This window comes from Betta splendens, chromosome 2, assembly GCF_900634795.4.
Source record: "Betta splendens chromosome 2, fBetSpl5.4, whole genome shotgun sequence".
Classification (NCBI taxonomy): Eukaryota; Metazoa; Chordata; class Actinopteri; order Anabantiformes; family Osphronemidae; genus Betta; species Betta splendens.
In genome coordinates this window covers 10,080,919-10,108,066 of record NC_040882.2, presented here as the reverse complement: position 1 = coordinate 10,108,066, position 27,148 = coordinate 10,080,919, and the positions used below count along the sequence as shown (strand labels likewise).

Below are 27,148 nucleotides of genomic sequence, written 5' to 3'. Positions count from 1 at the left end.
TGTAAGAGCGTTCCGTTACAAACCAACATATTAACTCACTCGCCGTTTCGGCGGCTTGTCAGCACAGTTTAAAGGCAGAATCTGTCAGTTTGTGGGTTCCTGTTTGCCGCCGCGTGCAGTGGCATTCAGGCGCCCTCGGGGAACATATTTCTTTGAAGTGTGCGGCTCGGCTCGTCAAATGTCACTGCTGTTTTGTCAGAGCCTCCTTTTTGGAAGCTGCCCCCCCCCCCCCCCCCCCAACCGACGGACTCATTTAAATTTGACGTTCGGCCGTTCTTCATTGGGAGTTGTTTGCGTTGTTTCCGCCGCAACCCGGCAGGAGGAGACGCCAACAGATACCAATCTATCTGCGGAGCGGGGGGCTCGACCGCAATCACGGCGCGAGCGGACGCCAAAGCAGGCGCACCAGCGGGCTCCGCCCACACCAGCACGTGACCGACGTGGCGTTCAGGCTCCACACCCTTCCAGCACCTGTGGGCCGGTGTTCGGACCCTCAGCGCCGGCTTGTTTCAGGCTAGAGGTGCTTAAATAAGAGGCAGGAGAAGGTGAAGGGACAGCTTGATCGCTGTTGCCTTTGTGCAGCGTGTTTAAACTGAAGGTCGTCATTGTGAGGGCAGTAGCTGCAGGTGGAGCGACAGCACCGCATTTGAGTGATTTAGTGCCTTTGGGCAGCATTTTGTCTCTCAGACACCCCCCACGTCTGCATATCTTAACTTTAACCCTTGCATCCTCTTCATCCAGGTGGAAAAACTGCACAATCAGTGGTTTTCACGCGTTCTTGGTCTAAAGCTACTCTGAGTGAAGAAAATGCCTGATAAGATGTTGTAAATGCACTGGCGTCCAATGCGCTTCCCCATTTTACTAAGAGCACCCAGTCACAGACAGGTTCAGCATTGATTGACATGTCAATCAATCAGCTTAGAGTTTAACAGCCTTTAGTGTAAATAAAGCCAGTAAACAATGAATTCCTAAACCATTTCTAAACAGACTCGTTAATAGTTGAATCTGTGAGTGTGTAGTAGTTAATGGTTCCTCTCAGGTGGCATCACTGACTGCAACAAAACATTATTTTAAGTGTCAGTTAATGTGCAGATTAGGTTTTGATTAGTCGCTTGATGAATTAATGGTGCAGTCTATAAAATGACAGACAGTGGAAGAAGAGCTTCCCAGAGTCAGGTTTGTCGTCTCCAGCTGTTGCGCATTGTTTCCCATCAGTTTAAAACCAGCAGATGGGTTTACAGTGATGAACGTGAGGAGGCAGACGGTCATCCCTCCTCCTTTTGATCTCCACTGTGTAATCAGGTTTTTCTACCTGTTCCTCTCTCATCGCTTTGTGACAGGCAGCTAACAGGCGGGTAATTGATGGATAGATGATGAACAGAGTTAATGGGATTTGCTATTGTAATGACTTTACATGCACGTAGCTGTGGGAGCGTTTGTTCTGCAAAAATACACGCAGAGCTACAACAGCTGTATTTTTATGGAGGGATGACCAGCAAAACAATTAATCATCCATATTAATGCGAGCTAATAAGATTGATTTTTAATTGTTGTATTTATTTGTCACTGACTGATTTTTTTTTTACCTGAATGTCAGTTTTTTGTTCTGAGCAGCATCTGAGCCATTGACTATGTGATATGTTTAAATCACATGTTTGACCTGGCTGATAATGGAGAGTCTTTCTAACATTGATGTTTTGTTGTACGTGGTCCTATAGCAGAGTGTAGGTCACGTGTGGTGTGAGGCGTTCAGGAACACTATAGCGTATAGGTCATCTGTGCGATGCCAGGATGCAGCTCGTCGTCAGCTTCCTTTGAGCCTGTGCTGAGCCTTTTAAACGTGCCTAGATCATCTCTGGATCAGCTCGGGACTGCTCCTATTTGGTCGGCGTGGTTACACAAACAGAGGCCTCCGCTTCATTTTGCCCAAGACTATTAATTCAAGCAGCGGGAACAATGCAAATGAGAAATTTTGGGTTGGAGCGTCACTGAACGGGTTCTTAGTAATTTGTTCCCTTTTGATCCTGCCTGTGTGCCAGTGAGCAGCTCGGTGCCGTCGACGCCGCCCCGCGGGGGGTCGGATCTGCGGAAGTCGCCGGAGTCGTTGACCCAGCGCCTCTCGTTGTGGTGGGGGCCAAGGAGCAGGCGAAGCGCCCCCCCGGGGGGATCAGTGAAGCCTCACATCATTGTTTTTCACTTGACCTTACTTTCTGAATAATTAATTACCACGTTGTTTGTTTTAATGGCAACACGAGGAAGTAAACGAGCGGAGGAGCACGCTGTGCGGGTGCCGGTTTTCGCGCAGAATTAATGGTTTCTGTGTAACAACTCATAATTTACAATGCATTAGATTTTATTACTGTCTGGCTGCACTGTAATTACTGATATGAGGAGGCTGTAACTTACAGGCCTGTCATCTTTTATAAGGTCTCCAGCTCTGTGCTGCAGTGGCTGCTGGATATCTCTCTGATTCCTTTCTTTCTCTGAGGGCATTCGCTGGTTTTCACATTGATGTGCTCTGACCTCTGCTGTTCCTCCACACTGCTGTAGCTCGCCCTCGCTCGCTCTCTCTCTCTCTCTCCCGTCCCCGAGGGGAGGCAGCACGGGCGGAGCTGCGTGCTTTATCCGCGCGGCTTAGCGCCTTGTGATCATGTCGGCGACCGCCGTCCAAACTTTATTGGATCATTTGATAATCTTGTTGGCTGGAGCTTAGCCACGCGCATCCCCGGCCTCCTCTGTGTACAAATCACCAACGCCACAGTGTGATCCGACTGATTTTCACTCACCAGTAGCAACAGGGCTCATAAATAAAACAACAAACAGGCGGCTGGTTTATTACTATTGCTGTATATATGCAGTAGATTGGGCACAAACACGCACCCCCCCCCCCAGACCTCAGTCTGACTGTCACATCCTCATCGCTGCTGGACCTCAGGTTGTGGAGAGGACGTGCGATGCGGTGTAAGATTAGACGGATTTGCCGGCGAAGGTTTGCTGGATTGCGTTGTGTTCTGCCCCGGCCCTGGGGGTCACGCGGGCTCGCTGGTATCAGATAGTCGGTCGAAGGCTGCGCTCGCTCCACGCTGCTCCCCCGCATCCTGTTATCTCACGCTCGTACCAGCTGTGGTTGCCTGTTGGCTGCCGCTGCCTCTTCCATTTCCACACACGAAGGGCTCAGCTACAAAGCCTGCTGAACCTCCTCCGCCGCCGCTCTTGGCATGGGATGAGTACGGAGCCCAGGCTCCTAGCGCTGTTTTTTTTTTTTTAATTGGGTTCTGATGACGGGACTTGGCTGGTTCGCCAAACTGGCCACTGCCACTGTTCCCAGTTCCCCTTTTGGTCAGGTTGGTGATTGGATTTTCCCACTGGTGTGCAGATAGGTGGGTGCAGACCCGGCTCTGCAGCCCTGCATTTAAGCCTGAGTTAGACGAGTGCTGAGAGAGAGAGAGAGCGAGAGCGTCACCGTCCATGTCCCCCAAAATGGAGACTATTTATTTCCGTTAGCCAGACTTTAGGTAGAGCTGCTGGACAGTGGATCACATTGTGCTCATGCCTTGATGTTTTCATTTCGCAGGCAGATGGTGGAACCAGAGTAAAAGCGTAATCATTTTTCGTCTGATTCTCTCCGCTCCGTCCTGACTCTCTAATCCTCTGTTTGGAAGCCCAACGTGCTTCCAAACGGGTATTCATGTGCAGCCGGGTTCAGGGAGGAGGACGAGGAGTCAAAGTTGCGCTGCTTCTTAATTCCTCTAAGTCCATTAAGCACAATGGGAGCAACTCGCCCCTCGACCGACCACAATGCAACACATGTCTCTTTATTTTTCCAGACTGCAAAGCATTTATCGCAGCGTTGCGTGTAATTCTCTAGATGATATTAATATGTTGCTGCCTGCACAGTTGAGCATCAATCAGCATCTGCTCTCAGCGAGCACACATTCCTCCGCGGAGCCGGCGAACCCGTTTGAATCGTGGCGTGTTTGACTCCTTGGCCTAATTATAGGCTGATGCACAAACAGTACGCGGAGCGTCATTAATCTCAGTCTGACTGGATACAGCGATAATTATTTCAGGTATGTTTGATACACTTGATGCGTGTTTAAGCATCTCTATCCTCTGAGGCCTGTATGGAAATTTGACATTTGCTTCTCAAAGCAGCGTCGACTAAATTGATTTTGAGGGCAGGCAGATTTAATGTGGAACAATTTCATCCCCAGCAGATCCCAGTTGGTCTTGTTAACAGCCTACTCTCCACAGTAAAAGGGAGAAATTGAGTATATTTCTATAACACTGACACACCTACGGTAGAAGAATGTCACGGAGTTTGTGTGTTTCAGCATCAAACAGAGCTTTTCCAGGAAGAAGCTGTATTTTCTGGTAAAACTATAAAGACAGGACGGATTCATTTAGCAAACAAATTAATTGAAATCTCATTTACTGAAGTCTTTAGATTGCTTTTGTTGTCCCTGAGGTGAGTCTGCAGCTGATTGGACTCTCTCTGGAGCGTCTGGTCCCATTGTTCACCACGTGGAACAGAAAGACCAGCGTATTTATGGTGGGGACATTTCAACCCATTTTTTTTTTCTGCCATGGATTTTTGTAGATTCACTTTGTCTCGTCTGTTTTCATTGGTTTTCTTTGTCTTGATGGGACAAGCTGCAGGTGATCCAGTCAGAGAGGCTCACGTGGAGTGGCGTGAGGCGTTGGGCATGAATGTGTAATGGTGGTGTTGTGTTCTCTGAGGATTTATTCCACTTTTAGTGTTGGAGCAACAAATAGAAGAACAACTTCAGCTGCACGGGTTATTATGGAAACCGTTCATTCAGCTCTTATTGTGTGCGGTAGGTTAGTTTGATTTCTGTCTTTTTCGCTTTCATGCAACTTTGAATATAAAGGCAGTGCTGTCAGATAACAGACGTGTGTGCGGTGCGTACAGATGAAACGGGTTTATTCTATACATCTGTCTAATCTTCTCAGTCGCTCAAGGATTTTCACCGCCACCTCCTGCTTTTCTTTATCGCCCCCATCTTCCTCCCTGATAGCGAATGCAGCGTATTTAGACTTTCTGCTGTTGGTCATTGAAAACAAGCTACTTCACAGCGTCCCTCTGGGCTCAGGGAAATTGCGACCCTCTCTTTTCATCATCTTTTGACATTTTTAGACCAATTCGTTAATCAATAAACGGAGAAAATAACCACGCAGGCCACGAACCCTCATGTGGCAGCAGTGCTGACAAATGAAAAACAATATTGGAAGCAGATCTGAGCGCAGGTGCGCGCTCAGGTTTCCTCTTTTATTTATTGCGCCAGACGTAGTTTATTTGTTGTTTGACTTGCTCTCATAACATAAAATAAAAAAGTTCCCTGGAGCTGCAGACAGAGGCAGCGCACGTTTGGGGTTTGTTTGGTGTAATCATTTCCAGGAGCGTGTTTATTTCCAGGCGCTCGGGTGCTGATTTGTCAGCTGTGTTCGCAGACTTTTAGTGATCCGGTTCCTCGTCTGAGCCCGGTGCTGTTCGGCGCTTACAGGTCGTCGTCTGAGTAGAACCATGTTCTGCGGGTTTGATTTAAGCGCTAAAGGAGGAAACCATTAAAAGACGCAGCCTGGATTCTGCTGCCTGATCCAGGCTGTGTCTTCTGTCACCAGCCACTTCCAGACAGACGGCCTCAGGTTCCGGTTCTGGTCCGTTTTTACCTGGTTCTGTATGGATCTTCCCTGTGCTGCCTTCACATTTGTTATCCATCAGCTTCGGTCATTTCGAACTGCTTTTCGCTGGTAACGTCATCGTCTGGAGGAGTCCGCCAACGAAAGCAGACAGAGAGATATTAATGCAGGAAAGGGAGATGTTTGTTTTTGATATTGAGCCGGCGAGAACCTCGGGATGCTTGTCTTTAATTATGTTTGCAGCTCTCCAGCGTTGAAATCTGTGAGGAAGCCTTGAACGTCCAGCCACACGGCGATTTCAATACTCCAAGGTTCCCACGTTGATGCCGTTGGTGTTGATTTAATCCTGTGCAACGTGTGCTGATGGAACACAACGCTCAGCAGCTGAATAGTCTAATACATCCCATTCCTCTCTTCACACCACAGGAAACATGGAATGTAGAGTAAACTGAACGGAGGAAGTGTCCTGATCCGAGGCCTTTTGAGGCGTATGTGAAACCGCCCCTCATGATCTGCTCTAATTGTGACTCTGTAAAAAGAAGGAAACCATAACCTTGTCAGAGCTAAAGCCGTAGATGCTGTATTGGATTGAGTTGGACTGTTCTCAGAGCAGCCAGACAGAAACGTTCTGCGTTTCCTGCGCCGAGGTGAGTTCCGACGGCCTCGTGCGGAGCGCTCGCTCTAAAGATCTCTTCATCCGCTTACATTACTTGAGGAATGTCTGTCTCGTCTAGTTATGCGTGCAGAAGTAATGGTACATCAGGGTCCGGCTAATGCACGTCCTGGTGAGATGCATGCGCTGCCCGCTCTAATACGTGAACCGTATGCATTTTTCAGGATGCGGTTGATTACATTCCCCGGATGATTTTTCATATTTAATCAGTTCCCGGCACTGCTGGGGTTTTACTCGCTCCAGAGTGGCCATTAATATTTGTATGCCCACATAAAAGACATGCATTTACTTAGTTTGCGTTTACTGCACTTACGGAGGAGTCGCAGTAACATTATTGCGCTGTTCATTAAAATATTTCATTCGTCACTTGGCGTCTGGCGATGTTTACGTCTCCGTAGATTTATTGATGGATCGCTGCTCAGATCCGAGCCATAATTTGCCCACTTTCTGCACAATCTCCCAATCTCGCAGGGATTTTCTGTGCGTGTGTATCATATCTATTGATGTTTTCCTGCTCTCTCGGCTCAGCAGGTAATCTTGACATACAGATCACTTCCCATCGCTTCACCACCGTCATGCGCGTCGCCTCGGGCCCCGGCGGCGGCGGCTCAGTCATAAACACCTGGTGACCTTTCTGATGAGAATCCGCTCGGGGGCGGAGAAAAAATCTGATGCAGTGGCGTAATTTGGCCGACTTACCCATGATGCAACCCGAGCGCGAAGACGCTGCTGCATCATGGAAGTCCCCCTAAAAGGATGAGAGCGAGGCTCCATCATCTCCTTGCGCTTTCCACACATGAACAGGCCCCGTGTAATGACCCGCAAGATGATAGTCCTGCTTTGAGGTTTGCAGAGTTGCAGCTCTGACTCCCCGCAGTCGCCGAGATGTGTTTGATGTTCTGTGACGCCTAAAGATGCCACAGCCGCCTTGTAGGTTCAGAGCCAAGAACACAGCTGCTCCTGAGCCGCATGTGACCGGTGACCTAATCCATGGTGTTTGCCACCGCTGGTCTATAAATAATAGTGAATGAAGATGTCGGTCTGGGATCATGGCAACAAGCTGCTAGTGTTTTGTTGGTTCTTTTGGTGTTGATCAAAGTTCGTTCATGAAGTTTCTGAGCACCTGGAATTTAAACCGTGAACACACACACGTTTCTACCAGTCCCTCAGTTCATGTCATTTGGTCTGTATGCGAGACGCTGCGATTGAAGATGGAGGATTAAGTCCACAATAGGCTGCCTAACGATGAGCCGCAGACCAACGTGGCTGTGGCAGCAAGGCGGACCATGAAATGCAATAATGCTGCCCGGGCAGTTTGGTGCATGATTTGATGTGTAGTGCTTTTCATCTCGCCGCTCTGTTCTGTTTGTCAGCTTGTTTTTTATTCGATTGCTTCATAGATGTAGGAGCAATTTACTCCTACATTCTGTCTCGGGCTGTTTTGTCACCAAAGCTTATAGTAATACGTTGGACGCAGACTATTTTTTTTTTTCACCGACAACAGAGTTTCTTTAAACTTTGTGAAAATTGGCCTTTTAGGAACAACCGACCTTTGGAGGAAATTAAGAGACAGAAATCTTGTGAGACACAGAGTAAAGTGAATTAGGCTCACACCGCTTTCTGTCTTATTCCATAAAACCCTGAGTCGATCCCTTTTATCGGCCTGTTTATTACTTATTACACTGTTACCTTGATGACAGTGTGCTCTCGCTTTAATGCCCCGTAATGTAGAGTTATTGCGCTCCTCCATCACTGGGTGTTTGGCACTGGCCTTCCATTTCCTGTGAATTCATCACCATTAAGAGAGCGATCAGTGATGCTGGAGATCGGCCGGCTCTATAGGAAGCGCGTGGCGCTGATGGCGGCTCCAGATCCACCTAATCCACCACTTTATCGAGCGCTATGATCTATTGAAGGAGAACGCCGGAGCGGTCTTCGAATAAAGGCAATAACTCTGTGTCTGTAGAGAAGGAAATCAGGAGGGGAGGAGACAGACAACCCCCCCCACCCGGCTGGATGTGGTTCTCCTCCGCCCCTCCCTCCCTGTTGCTGCCTCCTCGCTCCAGTTTATCGTCAGCTGCTCCCCATAGAAGGCTTATTGCCTCCTCCGCCCTCATCTGTCCGCCCGGCTGAAAAGGCCTCCCAGGAAGAGATTAGCAATCCAATAACTCGCGAAGCATCCACCTCAGCAGCAGGTGCTCCCCAGAGTGAATGCTGATGAGAACAGCCAGGACTCTGTAATAACAGGCGAGGCAGTGTTTGCAAACAGCGCCGGCCTCCCACGCGCCCCAACCTGTGGCTGATCCCGACCTGTTGTTACATCGGCGCTGTGGTGTCTCTCCAGCCGGTCTCTCCTCAGCGTCCCTTCACTCCGGCCGGTCGAGGCCGACGGCCGCCCTCTTCTGTTTCGTCTTGTCTGTCTCCAGCTTTATGTGGATCTTGACTGCAAAGTGATAAACTGAGTAAATCTGTCCTATGTGAGTGTTCGTCACTTGGCCGGTGTAATTGCTGGATAATTGCAGATTACTGTGGATTGTCATTAGAATGACACTTAGCTGGGAAATTCGCATTTGGCTTTTAACACAGACATGGGACCAGACGCCTGGACCCTTTAGTGTTAGTGATAAGTGCTCATAGAGGAATCTGCATCTGCTGATGTCAGGGAGCATTTTATCATCTTATTATTAATATATTTTTCTGCTTTTGTGCAGACAATACAGCTATAGACTGGACTGAGTGAAACCAGTGACCTCACACTGAAGCATGTGTGGTTTCTCTTTGCAACTCCAGCCAACTGCTCCTCTGTGTTACACAAATTACTTTTAAATTGTTCCACAAAAACCTTTTTGTTTACATCTTGGTTTCTTCTCCCTTTGTTTCATGAACTCATTTTATTGTTTTGTGCCCCATTGAGTTTTTATAGTTTTTGTCAACGTGACCTGCTTATTCTTTCCTTTTGTGTATTTAACAGTCAACTGTGGTTTTATGAAGCCATGCAGCTCTCTCTCTCTCTCTCTCTCTCTCTCTCTCTCTCTCTCTCTACTGGGCTGTTTCGTGACTCGTTATTACAGCCTCTGACTGCAGGACATAGCAAAGCACTTGAAAACTACCTTAAGAAAGAAGCCAGATTATAGCAAAAAAATGCTTTTAATTTTCACAATATGCAGCAAATAAAGGTGTTTGGAGTTTTTTACCATCTCACTTAGCGGGAGATCTCTTATCAGAGTAGTGTTTGCACTGCAAGGTAACGGTAGAAGATAAAACAAGCTAAATGATGCGGTGTAGTTCACATGAAGAGACTCTATATCATTATTTATTGGCTGTGCATCAGAAGGCCCCAAGCATTAATACATAGAAGTAATACAGCTTTGCGGCTTTTCTTATGTATGAGGCCTCCAACAAAAGGCTGCACAAACACAAACTCAGCACTAAACAAACTGGGAATGTGTGTTTTCTTTTTCTGGGAAACACAAAAGGGCTTAAACACCCCAAAGCTTCGCTGCAACTCATCTCCCTGGTCTATAAATCCCTCCGGCTCCCGCTGCAGGGCGTGCGGCGCGTTCACGCTTTCTGCTCACGCTATCTCCCGCCTGTGTTGTCTTCAATTTTACGAAGGCCCTCGAATCGTGAGAGAGAGTTGGTTTCTCGGGGCCAAGCGAGCGCGATAGGCCGGCGCTGTGTTGTTATGTGTGAACCAAAGCGGGGACCGGCTCTATTGTCAGGCATCGCCGCTGCGTCAGTGAAGGCAGCTTTTCATGCCGCGATCGCTCGGGTCAACGAGGATTATTTTTAGGATGGAAATGTAAAAAAGACACAACTTTAAAAACGAGATTGGCACTCGAGCACAATTGAAGTAGATTTCCTTTTCTTCCCCACAGCTGTCAGCCCAGTGTGTGTGTGTGTGTGTGTGCGTGTGCGCGCGCGCGTGTGTGTGTGCGCGTTCGATATGAGATCTTGTGTTTAATCCAGGTGCAGCAAAAAGCATACAAAGCATCTATTTTTGATAACTGTAAAGGTTGGCAGACTAAATATCTGAGTGGGAGAGAAAGAGCCACAGAGGGGGGAGATTGAAGAGACACGGTGATAAAAGGACCTCGTGCTGCTGGATGCGCGCCATCATCAGCAACTGAAAGGTCTGAGCGGGAGGGACACAGGTGCAATAAAGGCGCTTCGCTAATCGACTGAAGTCCAAGAGGGACGGACCAGGTGCACAGATACTAGTCGGGGTGAGCCGAGGTCCGCGGCGCACGCGGAGAATCCTCCCGTCCACTGCTGCCGCGTAATTGCGGTCAGCCTAATCCGTCCCCCGGCTTCCTGTCTGCGAGCGGGCATCTGGCGTGAGTCACGGCACCCGGCGCCACGTCGGCCCGCGAGCCGGGGAACAAATGACGGCTGAATTGCCAGGCCGGGAGACTAATGGAGAGAAATGAAAACGGACGGATGGGGCCGCGCGGAGGCGCCGGCGATGCAGGCGTCAGGAGAGCCAGGACGGATGCCGGGCGGCTTTGGGCTCAAAGAGGCGCCTCGCGCTCCGGCCCGTGATGGGCCCCGCGTCGCCGCGGGACGGGTCGTCTCCGACCCACGGAGGCATGTGCTCCTAATGAGGAGAATCCATCCAAGGAAGGCTTTCGTTCCAGACAGCGGCGCGTGAATAAAAACCTGCTGCGGTCGCTTTAATTCTCGTTTCGCGGGATAAATATGAAGCCGAAGCACAGGTTCACTTCATGCAGGTGTTCTTCTCCTTTGGCGTCGCTAGCTTGTCTCTGTGACGTTTGCGTGAAGCCTTAATGCACCTTTTCAAATGTCACCATCACACGCTGCCTGTAGTCGACAGGCTACATCATTTATGACTATAAATGATGTCACAAACGTACGGGTCGTCCTCACATCCAGATTCTGACAGTGACTGAGCGAACGCTCACAGCAGCGAGGACCCCCCACCTCGTGTGTGCGTTTTGGATTATATAGTGGGCATTTAATAATCAATGACAGTGGCTTTGTCGGAACAGATTAGTGGCATAATCTCCAGTGTATGCTTTTATAATACTCTTTACACTGTACGGCTCAGAAGCAATAACAAGCTGCTGCTCTAAGCTGCTGCTTTTTCTGTCGCCAGCGCGGCGCTTTTCCATCACGCGCCGCTCTCCAGTTCATTCCTGACCTCTCGCTCTGACGATTGCCTGCTTTTGAAGATTTAATGTGAAACAAATTTATTTTTACAACAAAAAAGAAAAGTAATTTGACAGCTGAGTTGATGGGGAAATATCAGGCTGAAGTGAATGCAAACACCATTTTGAACGCCTGCCCTGCAGAGGTCACCATCTGTTGTAATCACGCCAGCGTGATGTCCTCCCCCATTTCCATTTCTGTGTTTATTGAGGTGTGAGATGCTGGCAAGCAGACGCCATTATTCTGCCTCTCCCTGGCTGATTTCCCAGCTCCGAGCGGCCGACGGGCCCAACGGAGGCCGAGCCGCGCTTTGTGGGCAACAAGTGTCAAGCGGTAATTATGAGTAACGGACAGCAATCAAAGCTGGAGGTGAGGCTTCAGAGAGCGCTGTCTGATGGTGGGAGGAACAGGAGGGGAATGGCTTTGTTATGTGAGAGTCCCCAGTGTGAGGGGCTGCAGCTGGAGCCAGAGCTGTGGTGCCGGGGACTGGTTGGTGCAGGGTGGTGCTCCTCGTGTTACACAGGCCGGAGGCTGGAGTTTGAACTGGGGAACTGTTACACCTGTAACTAACACCACAGGAAACAGTTTGAGAGTCTGTGTCTAATCCTAAACAAATTGTCTTGTTTGCTCAGTACTTTGTGGAGGTTATTGATTGTTTGGAGAAAAGGTATGGTTTATTTGTGGTATTGTACAAGATGCCGGTGCTGTTGTCTCCGCCAATGAATGGGCCAGATGTGATGACAGTGTGTGTGTGTGTGTGTGTGTGTGTGTGTGTGTGTGTGTGTGTGTGTGTGTGTGTGTGTGTGTGTGTGTGTGTGTGTGTGTGTGTGTGTGTGAGGACTCCATTAGTGTTCGAGGACTCTGATGCAGCGCCTGTGTGTTCCAGGTTAACTGGCCTCCAGCAGACCGCCTGCCTGATTGCTCTGTATCGGGGCAGCGGGGCTTGAATCCCATTGCGTCACGGGCTTTTTGCATAACTTACACTTTGCACAAACCTTCTTTGCTGCAGTGGAAGCGCACGCTCCGAAGCGATTGTTTAAGCTAATGTCAGCACTTAGCGCTGAGTGGCTCCGCCGGCACATCGGTCCACTGCAGAACCAACACATCACAGGAAATAGGACAATCCTGCTGCACGCGGACGCGAGGAATTAAATCCGTCTGTGGCGATTTAATGAAATTCCAGCGACTTGTTCTCGCAAGTCTCGTCCCAATTAGAAGTGAAACACTGTGCACACAAGGGCGGGAAATTATTAAAAGAACAGTTAGGCTTAAGTGGAAATTACAGGAAGCCCTCTTCCCTCTTTGAATAGTGAATGTCAATGGAACTTTGTTAGCAAAGGTTAACGCAGCCATTAGCATGCAGCCTGCAGCACGGCTAATCTGTTCCCCAAGTGGCGTCGCTCATTTCTGGACCCGCTCCGTATTTGAAGGCGGTGGAGCGATTTCAGCGCATGTGTCTAATCTGAGCGCTTCCTGCGTCGACGGACTCGCAGATCAGGGATTAGCGCCCGCCGTCGCCGCTCACGCCCGCACCTGAAATCTGTAGCATTTAATTAGCGCTTGGTCTCGGACGCTTTCTCGCTTCCTCCTCTTGCACGGGTGAAACAAACAGTGGCACGTGTCCGTCTCCGCGGCCCAGGAGGACGGGAAGGCGCTGGCGGCGCCGGCGGCTCGCCTGCTGATTAATGGCTGGAGGTGGAGGACCCATGTTGTGGCTTTGATGAGGCAATTTGTACAGTTCTGCAAGAAAACAATGGCAGTTCATTTTATTGCAATGCGTCTCCAGGGAGACATCAGCACGGCTGCTGCTTCGTACAGTGAGGAGTTTAGCCCAATAATAAATCAAAGGATGCTGGTGCGCGCGGAGGGGCGGCGTTACAGCTCACTCTTTAATGGCCCGCTGCTGTTTGTGGCTCTATTTGAATTCAGGGTTTGACGCCAGCGTCTTATTGCATCCAGTTATGAATACAAAGCCGGCGAGTGTTGACGCCGATGCGCCGCAGACCTCCCCCTGGGTGCGCGAGGAGCTGGCAGTTGATCACTCCGCGTTTTGTTCTAAACATCGCATTTTCCAGACGAGCAGCGCGGCGGCGGCGGAGGCCGGGAGTTCCAATTACAGCGGTATAGGCGTTCCGCTCGGTGCTCATCAATAATGGAGCGTTATCAATACCGCACAATTATGCGGCTCCCGGCATCTGTAACGCAGCGCTGGCCCTGTGCGAGCTCACGACGGGCTGCAGCGCTCTCCTATGACGGGCCCCGGCTGAGCATCAGCCAGAGCCACGCGCCGTCCCCATCCAGGCCCGATGCAGCCCGTCGACTCACTGGACCGGGACCGTGCGTGTCGACGCCAGCGGGCTGCACCTGGGCCGCTGCAGGACACCTCCGCCTGGTGACATGACAGCTCGGTGTCAGTCTGAAATGCAAAGCAGTGGATAGACGTGCACTGGGATGCACATGCTCCACCTTCACAGTGTAACTCAGCCATTAATTCTACTTAACAGGGTTTCTTGCATTCGTGCCATAATTGCTCCTGCAGCCACTGTTAGCACATGTATTAGAAATATCACCTCTCTGACAGCTCCATCTTAAGTTGAGGGCTTGAACCATCCTCAGGTCATTGTAATTCATAAGAGGAACTGGGAATCATTGTGATAATTGTGCATGAAGTCATTTTCTAGGGCAGAGTGGTCCCAGTGTTTGGCTCATGTCGGTCGAGACAATGCAAGACGTTTTTGGAACAGGCGACTGCATACGTGAAACCTTGGCGCCGTTACCCGGCGTTGCGTCGCCGCGTGAGGAATTGTGGTGGCTTGACGTGGCGCCACTTCATCAGCAACGGCATCCGTAGATCTGCTCTGCAGGAAGGAGGCCAGACATCAATTCGGTGGCGAAGCGGTGCCAAGTGCTCTGGGCCGAGCTCGTGTCAGATGGACAGTGAGACCCCGGACACGTGTTCTGTGGGGGCTTCGTGGTTCCACTATGGACTGTGCGATTAACTCTTTTTTTTGTTTCAGCTCTGGTTGTGTAACCGCGTCATATCATCGAGCTCAAGCTGTCTCCGGCAAAAAGCGGGACGGAGGGAGAAAAAGCTGTCAGACAAAATGAGCTCGAAGACGTCCAGCAGGAAAATCTGCACATACAAAGAGTGTGTATTAGAGTGTGGCAGCTAAGGGCGAGTAGCTGCAGTTAAGGAGCCTGATAGCGGAGTCCAACAGTGGGTTTTAAATGTGAAACATTAAATCAAGGCAGCGTTTCTAAATAAAAAATATTATCCCTGCTAGTTGCCAGTGACGACCAGCAAACTCTTACCTACAGGAAACAGCAGTCTATATATAAGTGTGTGTGTGTGTGTGTGTGTGTGTGTGTGTGTGTGTGTGTGTGTGTGTGTGTGTGTGTGTGTGTGTGTGCGTGCGTGCGCGCGTGTGTGTGTGTGTGTGTGTGTGTGTGTGTGTGTGTGTGTGTGTCCCACACTAATACAGCAATTCTGTAAACTGCAACAAGGTGTCTAAGGTGAAGTCACAGCCTTGGAATAAATTGGAGTAATTAGGCAGAAACGCAAGTGTTTTTTCTTTGCTGGCCTAAAAACGGAAACAGACTCCACATTGTGACTACTCCAGCTTTGGCACCAGTGAGTGAGACATTGCAGTGGAGATAAAGTAAAACGTGCTGTGGTGCAACAGCGACAGTGGAGCACTTTATTATGTGTTTGACCTGGTGCTTTTAATGAATCATCCACCAGTGGATCCAAGGTCAGTCTCTGTACCAAGATGGAGGCGGCCTGTCAATATTGTCCTCATCACTCATGAAGGGCTGCATGAAGCACCGCATGGAGGGACCTCTGAGCAGGAAGCCTGTGCTCCTTCGCGTCTGTGGCAATGTTATGTTTCAGGTGTGTCCCTTAATTGGGCGCCCAGCGCGGCTTCAGGCCGCCGTCATTAGCTCCTTCGCTGAGCAGAGCCAACAGAGCCACTCGGCCACTGAACCGGTCTCATCCAGCGGCGGAGCCCCGGTTTGGATCCGTAGCTTCTCAACATCTGGGCGAAATCGAATTTCCTTCTCAGCGCTCGCATTACCAGGATCACAGCGCATGAACACGCAGCTGCGGCGTGATGGATATTATTATGCAAACGCTGATGATGAGCAGAAATATTACATTCAGCCGCCGTTCTCGCCTGCAGGTGTTTTCATCAAATCCATTTTAATAAAGTTCCCCACAAAATGACCCGAAGCGACGCTGTAACTATCCTGTTATTGTTGCTCCGATGTGTTTACGGCCCCAAGTTTGCGGCGTGCTTGGCTGCTGTGGTGTCGCGCTGCGTTCGCATGGCTCCACGTGTTGCTGCATACTGGGTGACAGATTCGGCTGCTAATGGCTCCATGTTAACATATGTGGCAGGAAGCATTAAGGTCTGTGCCAGGCCTGTCATTGCTGCATGTGTGGGCGGCAGCACAGCAGCGCTACGGCCGAGCGCTCAGCCAGCAGACGGGTCCACCTAATGGACAGGAGGTCTCCAGAACCTGGAGCTGGACCTTTTGGATCCGGTTAACGCCCTCCAAATATGGACAAAATCTGTTTGTGTGCTAGAGGTAGAGCCATATTTGTACAGTGGTGGTGTATAGGTGGTGACATCTGTTTACTGAGGGGAAGGTGTTAATTGATTTTCTAGGTGTGTAGTGGTCAACTAAGCTGCCGATTCCACTTTTGTGGTCAAACCGGCAGCTGAAATGTTCCACGTGGTGCTCAGTGGTTCAGTGATTGACCTGGGTTGTGCCTTCTTTACCCCACCTCTGAGTAAACCCAGTGGGCATCCCATTGGACTCACTATCAGAACCAGCTTTAACCTGGACCTGAACATACAGGACTACAGTTAACCAACCAATCAGCACCAATGACAACAGAAGTGGATTCAAATGCTTTTGATGCGTGATGATCCTTGATAATAACACAAATGTTCCACTTTGTCTTATCTTGTAACTAAATTGGCGTCTAGAGGCTTTTGAAAAACCTTGGTAGCACTTTATTAATATGAACCAGAAGAACAAATCAGAAGAAAGTGCATGAGCCACGATCACACAACCACAGCAGAGAAACATGAAATCTGAAACTAAAAATTCAAACTGGGTTTTGAAAGTCCTAATTTTTCTCACAAACTGCAGACTTTTTTGTTTTTTTTCTGTTTTATCCTACAAACCTTAAAAATACGGCCGATAATTGAAGCGGCTGAAGGAGGCTGAAAGCCCAATTATCACCAAGTCTCCCGCGACTAGTGAAGGCCCGGCTCGTTCCACAAAAAGGGACGACAGAACAGTAGTATTAAAAAAAATAGTTTTGTATGAAATTGTGCACAAAAGAACGACAAGATGAGAATCTCGAAATGTGATTTCTCCCAATATTGAAGTGAAGCGGCGACGGGGAATAAAGAGCAGGGAAACGCAGGAGAGTGACGGTGAGGGGCGAATGCGGAGCGAGACCCTCAGACGGGAAAATATTCAGCCGCTCATCGTCCCCGCTCGCTCCATGCATAAATGAATACAGATGGACGCGTGGAATCAGTGCCGCTGAGGAGGAGCTCGGCGCAAGATGTTGCCGCTAATCAGCCGCCTCGACCGGCGCCCGGCCCTGAATGCAAAGCTCCCTCCGCGCATCCATCACCCGCGTCCGTTCATCACGAGAGAGGGAGACGTGTTTGTTTTTGCATATTGAAAACTTTTGGGTTTTTTTTTTTTTGTCATCATTAAACCTCCCCTTGATGTGATGCACGCGTCCTGGAGTTTACAGTGAGATCCGAACGGCACCGCAGGAAAGGTGGCAACTAAAAATAAAGGCAGCGGCTGTCATCCCATCAAAATGAGGAATCAGTGTTTGGTTCCTGAGAGAATACATTAGAGAGGATAATAAAGGTGACAGAGAGCCACCCGGGGGGATTTACACGGGATAACGCTATATTTTCTGCTTCATAAATCATAATGCTGCCAGTGACTGAAGCAGATTTAGGATGTATACATGCGTACAGAGGAAATCTAAATAAATAACAGGAAGCAGAAATAGACTTTTCATGCTCGTGTAAATACAAAATCCAATCATGTCTCTAAATTAGTGCCGATGGTGAAGAGAACGCACAGCAAACGGCGCAAATGACAGCAGAGTGCATCTGTTCGGGCGTTTTATTAAAAACCTGTTTCAGGCTCCTTTTCAAAGTGTCATCAGTTTTGGTTCTTAATTAGAAGCGGAAAGTGCCGACGACAGCGAGACCCGCGACCGGATCGGCCCAAAACGCCGGATTCTCACGTCTACCTGAGCCGTCCCGTCGCTCCGTCCCGTCGCTCCGCCCCGTCAGCGGCTCCGCTCGCCATTCGGTGCGATGGCCCGTGAAGAATCCCGCTGTTCGCACGTGCAGCGGATGGAGGACGTCCTTCGTGTGTGTGTCAGCAGCCAGAAGCTCAGCGCCGCTGGGAACTCGCTTCGGTTTCAGCCTTGGGAGAAAATTTGCAGGGAAAGAGAAATAAAAACTGCTGTGCTCGGTGCAGCTAAATAAATCAGTCATTCACAAAGTCACACTCCGTGAACATAGGTGCTTTATGGATTCAAGGGCCACATTATGAGCAGGGAAGCAAATCCGTCCACTCAGAATCCTGACTGCTTTTTAAATTGCATGTTTAACAATTAGAGCCCTGATTGAGTGTGTGCTCTACACTCTTATTTTGAAGATGTTCCACAATTTCCATCTCTCCTAATGTTAAATAACCGCATGGTTCGGCCGCCGCCGCTGCCTGGTGATGTCACTCTATCCCGTTTGTCCGTGGGTTACAGTCGCTTCAGACCGGAATTGATTTTGAAATTGACGAGTTGTTATAAATTGTGCGCAGACACTGATGGCCGCTTTGAGAATCAACGCTAGGGGCTTGAGTGATGAAGCGAGCTTCCCGCTGGAACCGTGTCCTTGTTTAGCCTCCATAACTTTCAGATGAGTTTAGTTTCTCTCCAGGAGGAACCACAATAACTTGACCCAACCAGACAGTGTACCCTGTGACCCCAAACAGGAGGCCATTTTGTCTAATCCCATGCTTCATAAATAAGTGAGACGTTGTGACCCTATTTAAACAGACGAGACATCAGTGGAAACATTATGTGACGCATCGTGATCAATGTTACTAAACCCGAAGATGTTAAACAGGAACAGAAACCAGAGTTTGAACCAGCAACAGAGTATCAACATCCCAAGACTTTAAAGTTGTGTTTAGCTGCAGCCAGGACGGTCCCAGCGGTGCCGCCAAGCCGATTCTGTTCACACCTTTAATCTTGTAAAAATAAACAGCGCTCTAACGGAATGCCTAATTAAATACCCAACCAATGGCATATGTGATCATAGCTGCCTGGAATTATGCTAATTAGGGAAGATTAAACCGCGCGAGGCGTGAACCGGCGCTCTCCTCTTATCAAAGCACGGAGCGCTGAACGAGCTGGAGCCGACGGGCGGCCGTCACCGCCGCCGCGCTGCTTTCAGCGGCACGGGTCGAAACAAGACCCGAAACAAGACTGACGCCGCTGCTGCTTTTCTCTCCCTCAGCCTCGGCCTCCATGAGCTCCAGCGCCGACCGCCGGTAACGGGCTCCGGCTCGCAGTCGACGCTTATCGGCCCGGGGGTGCCCGGTGTGGCCGGGGGTCAGGACTCCGTGCAGGTCAGTGGCACCACACTGGAAGCGCCGTGTTATCGGTGCGCGTCCTCGGGGTAAGCGCCATGTTGGAACATGACGTGCGGTACTGCTGCACAGAGCACAGCATCACTGTCTAATAATCCATCACAGTATGTGACATTTAAAAATTATTCTGGTGAGGTCGTGATCCAGAAAACAACCTAAAACCAAGAATTATGAGCTGCAAACAGAAATCGATAGAAATAAATAAGTAATGGAGCAGTTGCAAGCGCTCACACGTCCTGCTGTGAAAAGGCCCTGAAGGCGACATGCGACCCTGGATCACTTCTGTTTATCTGTGAACACGCTCTATTTTGGTTTCTCCCAACATCAGAGTGGATCCGATGACTCGGAGAGTATTTGAGGACATAAAAAGCGGAACCGGCGCCGCCGTGGAGGTTTCAATCGCAGACCGGATCACGTGGCGAACAGCTGCACGGACTCGACCTCTGCAGCTGCCGTCCACCGAGGAAGCTAAAAGTTAAAGAGGAACAGATGAACGTTAGCGGACAGGACGCTTGGTTCCTGTGCACGCAGACATTTAAAAGCTTTATCAAGAGGCCTGGTCTTAATTGAATTTTAATGGGGCGACGCCACGTGCTTAAGAACAACTGTTCCGGATGGAGCAGGAAGCCGTGGTGCTACTCCACAACACGGATGTGATGAGGCTTTGTGAGGACGCGCTGATTAACCAAGCGCGCGCGGCTCCCGCGTGAAGCCGGAGCGGCGGCATAGGCTGCGTTTCTATGGCGATGTCTGGAGCGGGCTCATTAATCTCCACTGATATAACTCACGATGGCAGCAGCAGGTGGACAGAAACAGTCTGTCGGCTAATTAGCGGAGGAGCGCATCCGAAGCAGAGGGGGAGGCGGCGGTCCGCGTCACGCGGCGGCGAAGGTGCGTCGCTGGCCGCGTGATCCCCCGAGCAAGCCCCGCCCCCCCACCGACGCGCGCGCAGTGTTTCGCGCCGGCGACGCCCGGACCACCTGCCGCGGGGAAAGTCCGGCTCGCGCTGCGACGCGCCGTTCGCTCCGGGATAATCACGCCTCCGTTTTCCCAATAAGCCGTTCGCTGGCTGTCAATCCAGCTCCACCTTAGCGAGGGGCGACCGTGCGACTCGCATCCGTCCGCCCTTCTGTTGTTTTTTCTTCTTCTGCGTTTCTTTTCCTGTTCACTTCACTCGCTGATTTGACAGCTGCTGTTCATGATTTCATCCCTCACTGTTCTGCAAGACTCCATCTGGAGCTGGAGAGAAGTGAAGAGCTGGTGGCAAACACACACACGCACACACACACACACATGCACGCACACACACACACACACACACGCACACACACACACACACATGCACGCACACACACACACACACACACACACACACACACACACACACACACACACACACACACACACACACACACACACACGCACACACACACATACCTGGGCAATACAATAGCTTTGTGTGTTTCTCTCCAGGTTTACATGTGCAGCAGATGTGGACAGATTTAAACCAAAGTGCCACCAATAATTAGCTTCATAAACCAGTAGCGACTGAATAAAACCTCATCCTTGCAAGAAGCAATGCTGCACTTCCCTTGTGTTCACGTGTGTGTGCTCACGTGTGTGTGTGTGTGTGTGTGTGTGTGTGTGTGTGTGTGTGTGTGTGTGTGTGTGTGTGTGTGTGTGTGAGTGTGTTGGCGGAGAACAAATGGAGGTTGTTGCAAAGAGCACGCGTCTATAATTTACCCCGCAGGCCTCGGGTTTTAAATGGCTTCGCCCTCAGTAGATGAAATAGGCTGAAAGCAGCTCAAAGTGGATTTGATGGCAGGTATCGACTCGCGTATCTGCCCCGAACAGTAGCCAATTACTGGACAATGTGTCTGTGTGCACGTATTCCAGCATATTCCTCTTCCTCGGCACAGGTGGACGGACAGGGAGCGCCGGCCAATTACGCCGAGTGATTTTTCCATCGGAGCTCCCTGAGCGCGCGGAGCTCTCCCCGCTTTCTTCTCCTGTGTGTTTTTGTTAATGTTGTGCCGCGGGCAGTTTGGTTCCAGTCCGCTTCCAAGTACAGATTATTCCCGCTCGGAACAACAGTTTGTTCGGGGCGTCCGCCGCGGCGCTCGCAGGCCTCTCCCGGCGCGGCCCTTTGTTTCCTCTCTAGGCCGCGGTGCTTCCGTCGCAGAGGGGCCAACGACAGCCGTAATCCTATTGATCCAGGGAACTGATCCCCTCCTAATCCTGTAACATGAAAGTTGGCCGTGGCCGCGTGCAGTGGAGCCAGGAGCGTCCACGAGTCCACGTCCGCTCAGCCGCCGCCGCGAACCTATCGTCTGATGCCGGTTCTTCCAAGAACACAAGGCGAAAGAGCGCTTTTCAGACGGGCCTCGGGGAGCGAGTCAGCCTGACTCCGCTCGCCCGCCTTTCATTGTGCCTCCCTCACTTTCTCACCTCGCACTGTGGGTTCTCACACTCGCTGTCTCTGGAGCCTTTACACTTCCTCCTCCTTTAAATCCCGCTGTCAGCGCTCCAGCCCTTCTCTTTGTCTGTGCGTCGGCCCTTGTGTTCTTTGCTTCGCCCCCCCGTCCCCCCTCCCCCGGGACTCTGCCGGCGACAGCGCCCTGCCGCACCAAGCGAAGCCCCCGCCAGACGGAGCGCCGGCTGCGGCTGCGGGAAGGTCGCTCTCTGGCAGCGCTCCTGGAGCCGGGTGCAGTGCAGGTGACTGTCGCGGTGGTGGATCTTCACTGCGAGAGAGAGGCGGGAAGGGAAGTTGGGAAATTTGGGAGATCAACTGATCGTGTCTGAGATGCGGAAACAGCGTGTTTCCACCTGTTTGTTAACAGAAGGATTCACTAGAAGTGGTTAGTCACTTATATACAAGTACGCATATACAGTGATGACACGTGACATGCTGTCACTCTTATAGGACTACACACTTTAGGCCTTCCTCCTCAGAGCTGATGCTAAGCTACTGTGCAATTAGCTGTAGCTCTCTCTGTGCTAAAGGTCAGAGGTCAACTTTGTTATATTTACATTCTGAGTTTTGCGAGGTGGTGACCAGGGTTGATACAGTAGAGACTCCACATTGGCCCAGTGTGAGGACGACAGGCTGCTGAGCGACAGCTGAGCGACAACGCGTCTTGTCCCACGTGTAAAATATTAGTTACCGCGGCTTCAAGTGTGATCGTGCTGCTGTAACAGAGCCAGGATAATGAAGCCGGGCCTCTGACGCACGAGCGGCACCCAGACTCACACTCTGACTCGGTGTGATCCACCTTCACTGATGGAGTTCTTTCGCTATCGTCGCATCGACAGAGTGTTAAGATGCCATCTTTATGGATGATGGTTTCCTCATTAAAAAAGAAAAAAAAAACACTCCAGCCGCGTTAATTCAGTTCCTGCAAACAAATTATCCACCGCTAAGGGGATATGCCAACCTCTGGCAAAACACGAGCTGACGAATGCCGCAGCATTAAAACACACTGTCGTTTATCATCGGGTCACAGCGTGATGCATCGCTCGTCTGGGGAAAAACAATTCCGTCTCGCCGGAGTTTGTTAGTTGCTCACAACTTTAGTTCTCACACGTCCTCGGAGCCATCGATTCCTCGGATCTGCTAATGGCCCTGCTGGAACACAGAGGAGAAGTTTGGAGGAGCGGACCGGTCGCTTTCGCGCGGAGTGCAAGCTGTTCTCGCCGCTCGTGGCGTTTCCTGCTGATTGGCCGCCTCCTTTTGTTTGGCGAGGCGTGAGTCACGGAAGACGCAGGCGGGAACGATGACGTCATCCTTCGGTGACAACCAGTGGGACGCCATCGCACACTGCGGTCATGATAATGTACACGTGGCAGAGTTTCTGTACTGGGCTGAACTCGACCGTCCAGGTGGACCTACTGTAACGACGCGGTCGGGGGGTGAGGGCGGCCTCGACGCTTTGAATGTCAGCAGCAGATGCTGAGTCGCAGGAACTATTTAACAGCACCTCCACAAACGAGCCGTTTAGCGCTCACTCCAGCAGCCATTCATCAGGGCCTGTTCTGGGAGCTGCAGATGTTCGTGGGCAAACGGCTGCAGCGCTGGTGATTCATGGAGCGCCGCAGTGCAGCGAGAACCCTCGTTCACGTTCCCGCTCGCGTGTCACGCGACTCATGTGCTATGTTAATACGAGTATTAATACGAGCTGGTCATTTTGTGTGGATGTCGACGAGCCAACATTGCAGCTACGTCCAAATGCTTAATGAATACACTTCTCAAAAGATTGTGCTACTTTATACTTGATATAAAATACAAAAACATATCTCACTCGTCTTCTGCCACTTTATTCCTGTAAGGGCCTCATATAGACAATCCCTCACACCTACAGCATCGACAGTAGCGTGTCTCTAGACTGTGGGAGGAAACCAGAGAGGACCCTAGAGAGAGTTGCAACCTGCAAACTAGACACAGAAAGGCACCTGAGGGAGGAAGGTACCGCGGTCCTCATCGGTGCGAGGCAACATCGCTAGCATTAGAGCACCATGCTGCCCCACCAACAGAAACACAAGATTATTAAAAAAATGTTTTCTCCAGTATTCTGAAAACGTACATCCATTGTTTTATAACTCCTTTGGTGTAACTGATTTAATTATTGTTTAATTTAATGTGTATCACTGTTCTGTGGTAGGAGATTTCTACAATTACTGCTGTAGCTCAGAGTTTTTGACAAAAAAAAAGTAGCTGGCATTTTGAAAATCCTAAGAAATGCACATACAGTACAATGAGTTAGAGATGCTACTGTAATGGAGCAGACGCTGGTCTGGACACGATGTAAAGACTTCAGCTTTGTGTCTGGGCTGAGAACAGACTGTGCTGTTCCTGAGTTTGCTGTGAAAGTGCTCCGAGCCCGATACACAAATGGAGGAAGTTTAACAAGAATCTACAGGAGCAGGTGTTTTTTTTTTCTTTCAAACACTGTGAATTTGTGAAATAAGCCACGGCGTTAGGCCGCTGCTCGCGACCCGGAGTCCGGCCCAGACGCCGCGTTCTGATGGCGATCGCACATAAAGCAGAGCAATCCGATCTGCTTCTGCAGGAACAGGTGACATTCATCAGGTTTACGCTTCCGTTTACGCTGCCAAACGTGTCTGCGCCGTATGTTTGTGCCATATTAAGGCCTCCTTCTTGGAGAGCCTGCCTGCGGTGACTGGTGCCAGTGACGCACTATGGGCCCGTTACCGTGACGCCCATGAGCATCTCGTTTAGAACACATTGTCCCGAGCCCCAACGAGGAATCTCGACTCTCGCGCTTGGCCGAGCCTTCGTCTCTGTGTCCACAAAGAAATGAACAGCCCGCGTATTCATCACTATTACTACTGAGGAGACCGCAAACTTAATTGAATATGTAATAGCACAAGGGAGTGAGTGGAGCTCGCCTCATTGCTTTGTTGAGGCATGGGCCGGTCGCGAGTCTCTTCACGGGAAGATGAGAAATGCCGGGCGCCAGATATGACACGCTCGAATCCCACAGCGGGACCTCGGAGCCCGACTGTTGTTCTAAAGTGAAATATTGCCGGGGGATCCGCCGAGTGGTGACAAACAGGCGACTCGGAGTACATAGTGTAAATAACAAGATTAAACCAGAGCTTGAACTGTGATTGAAACGCCCCCCCCCCCCCCCCCCCAGGCCTGAATTGATTGGCCGTCTCACAGCTGACAGTTCAATAAATAACGAGACGCGCGGAGAAGTCGCGCGTCGACCTGTTTGTTATTCACGTTTAATGTAGGAACCTGATCAATGCCGCGGGACCGAGCGGGGCGCCGCGGCGTCCGCATGCCGCACTGTCAGTGGACTGATTACAACAATTATCCGCTAACAGTGAGAAATGAGCCCCCTCTGCTGTTAATGGCTGCACTTTGACTGTAAGAATGAGCCGGCTATGATTACCCAGAGGGCCGAGGGGGAGGGGCGGCGCTGCCTCCTTGGCTCAGGCTAGACTTTGGGTGGCGCCGAGGTCCTTGTGGGACGCGGTGGGGATGAAAGCGAGCGCAGACGGGGTCTGGCGGCATGAAGGACGGGCTGAGCCTTCAGAACTCTTGACAGCTCCCGAGCAAAGAGGGGAATGATGGGAGAAACGGGGGGGGGGGGGACAGACGCGTCTCACAGAGATCAAAGGTGCGCTCATCAAGGGCTTGTCTCTTCTGCCTGACAGGGGAGACGAGGTGGAGGAGAAGGGCTTCAATGGAAAGTCAACGATGATGAGGACACAGATGCTGTAGAGCTCTAACCAAAGCAAAGAGAGGAGCGAAGTCAGCCTGTACCTGTAGCTCCGCGTGGCAGCGGCAGCTACAGCCGCTCATTTATTTCACCCGGAAGCTGTGTGCATATATAATGGACAGGTTTACACAAGCTGCATTAAGCTCCTCTTTTCTTTGCCGCAGTAGTTTAATGTAATTCTGAGATCCGAGAGATCAGCAACATTGCTGAAGCGTCGTCTTTATTATTTACAAAGAAACTTTTAAACTAATATTTTACACATTTCCTACACAGGACAAGACGTGTTTTAGTTCATGGGCTGATAAAATAAAAGTGTTTTTGCATGAATTGAATAGAAAGTCTGGACAGCAACTGGTTCTGTTCTACCACAGTATACAGCGAATAGATGAGAAGCCAAGGCACAAAATGAATACCCTAAATGAGCTTTTGGTTCTCAGAAGACCATCCGAAGTTAGTTAGTGGGTCTTTAAACAAACTGAGATTATTCCGTCTCAGTGATTTTGCATCAGTAGACTCCAAACTGAAGTGAATGAATAATACAGAGGAGGAGGCAAAATCCTTTTAAATGTCACAGGTTGCTGTGTAACAGTCCTGCTCCAAAGCACAAAGACTGTGACACAAAACTCTTCCCAACAGTCAAATACCAGAGAATCCAGTGGAGCAGGAGATGTAGAGGATGATTACGTGTGTGTGTGTGTGTGTGTGTGTGTGTGTGTGTGTGTGTGTGTGTGTGTGTGTGTGTGTGTGTGTGTGTGTGTGTGTGTGTGTGTGTGTGTGTTTGGATCTTTCTGTAAGTTTAAAGAGTAGAGCTCACTTTGTAGTATTTTCATGTTTTTGAAGTTCACAGGTTCAAGGACGGGCAACATTTGTTTGCTCGTTCACGTTTCAGACTCATGAATGAGATTTTGACAGAACTTCAGGAACCGCGCGCTGCCTTCAGAATAACACCGACTGGCCCCAGGGAGGGCTCCAATTAGAGGATCACATGGAGGTGGCGACATCAGGGAATCATCATGTTGTGTGCTGGGAGCAGGGCGCTGGTGGCGGGGGGGTGGGGGGTCGCGGGCCGCGTGCGCAACAATGGCGATGACACACTTCCACGTCGAGGAACGCCTGAAGATGGCGTCTCACTCATTAATCATGATCATTACGAAGTCGCAGGCTGGAGAGGCGATCTGGGGAGAGGTGACCTATTTCTCCCTCTCGAGTACAGCTGCTCTCTGAGCACTGAAGGCAGGAAGCGTGCAGAGGCAAACAGAGGGAGGACACGCCGCGGTTTGATACAGCGGATGCGTAATTTTCCGGATTCACTGTGCATCAACAGCTTGAAAAATAGGTGAAGACCAAAGAGAGCCGTCTCCGCCGTTCGCCGGGTGCGAGATGCAAATGCGAGCGCGGTGTTTTACAAATGCTGTAGAAGGATGTTGAGCAAATCTCCATCTGGGTTGAGTCTTCTGGAAATCTGTGTTCCACGACTTGATTCAGCAGCGAGTACAAAGACGAACGCGTTCCTGCAGCCCCGTGTTCTACATCCCTGCCCGGGCCTGTGGATGACAGCTAAACACCGAGCCACGGTCCACGGCGGCCATCGGAAAAGCAGCAATAACAAATTAGAGGCTTGTGAAGACTGGTAATAATCCAGGCATGGACTGAATAAAGGCCCACTTTCAGTACAAGAACAGGAGGATGTGAC

General features: G+C 50.3%; 1 protein-coding gene across 4 annotated transcripts in view; it reads left to right on the top strand.

The window, feature by feature from the left end:
- Nucleotides 1-27,148, top strand: part of LOC114843160 (beta-1,3-galactosyltransferase 1-like) — a 71,141-nt gene that overhangs the window by 2,174 nt on the left and 41,819 nt on the right. For 2 of the 4 annotated variants that reach the window (XR_008692588.1, XM_029129419.2), the window contains exon 2: nt 19,075-19,186. The exons of 1 other annotated variant lie outside the window; for it this stretch is intronic. The gene's annotated coding sequence lies outside the window, so the exon portion shown is untranslated. Of the gene's footprint in view, nt 1-19,074; nt 19,187-19,215; nt 19,237-27,148 lie in introns of those variants that run through there. One more of the 4 variants, XM_055502545.1, reaches the window with a different exon arrangement.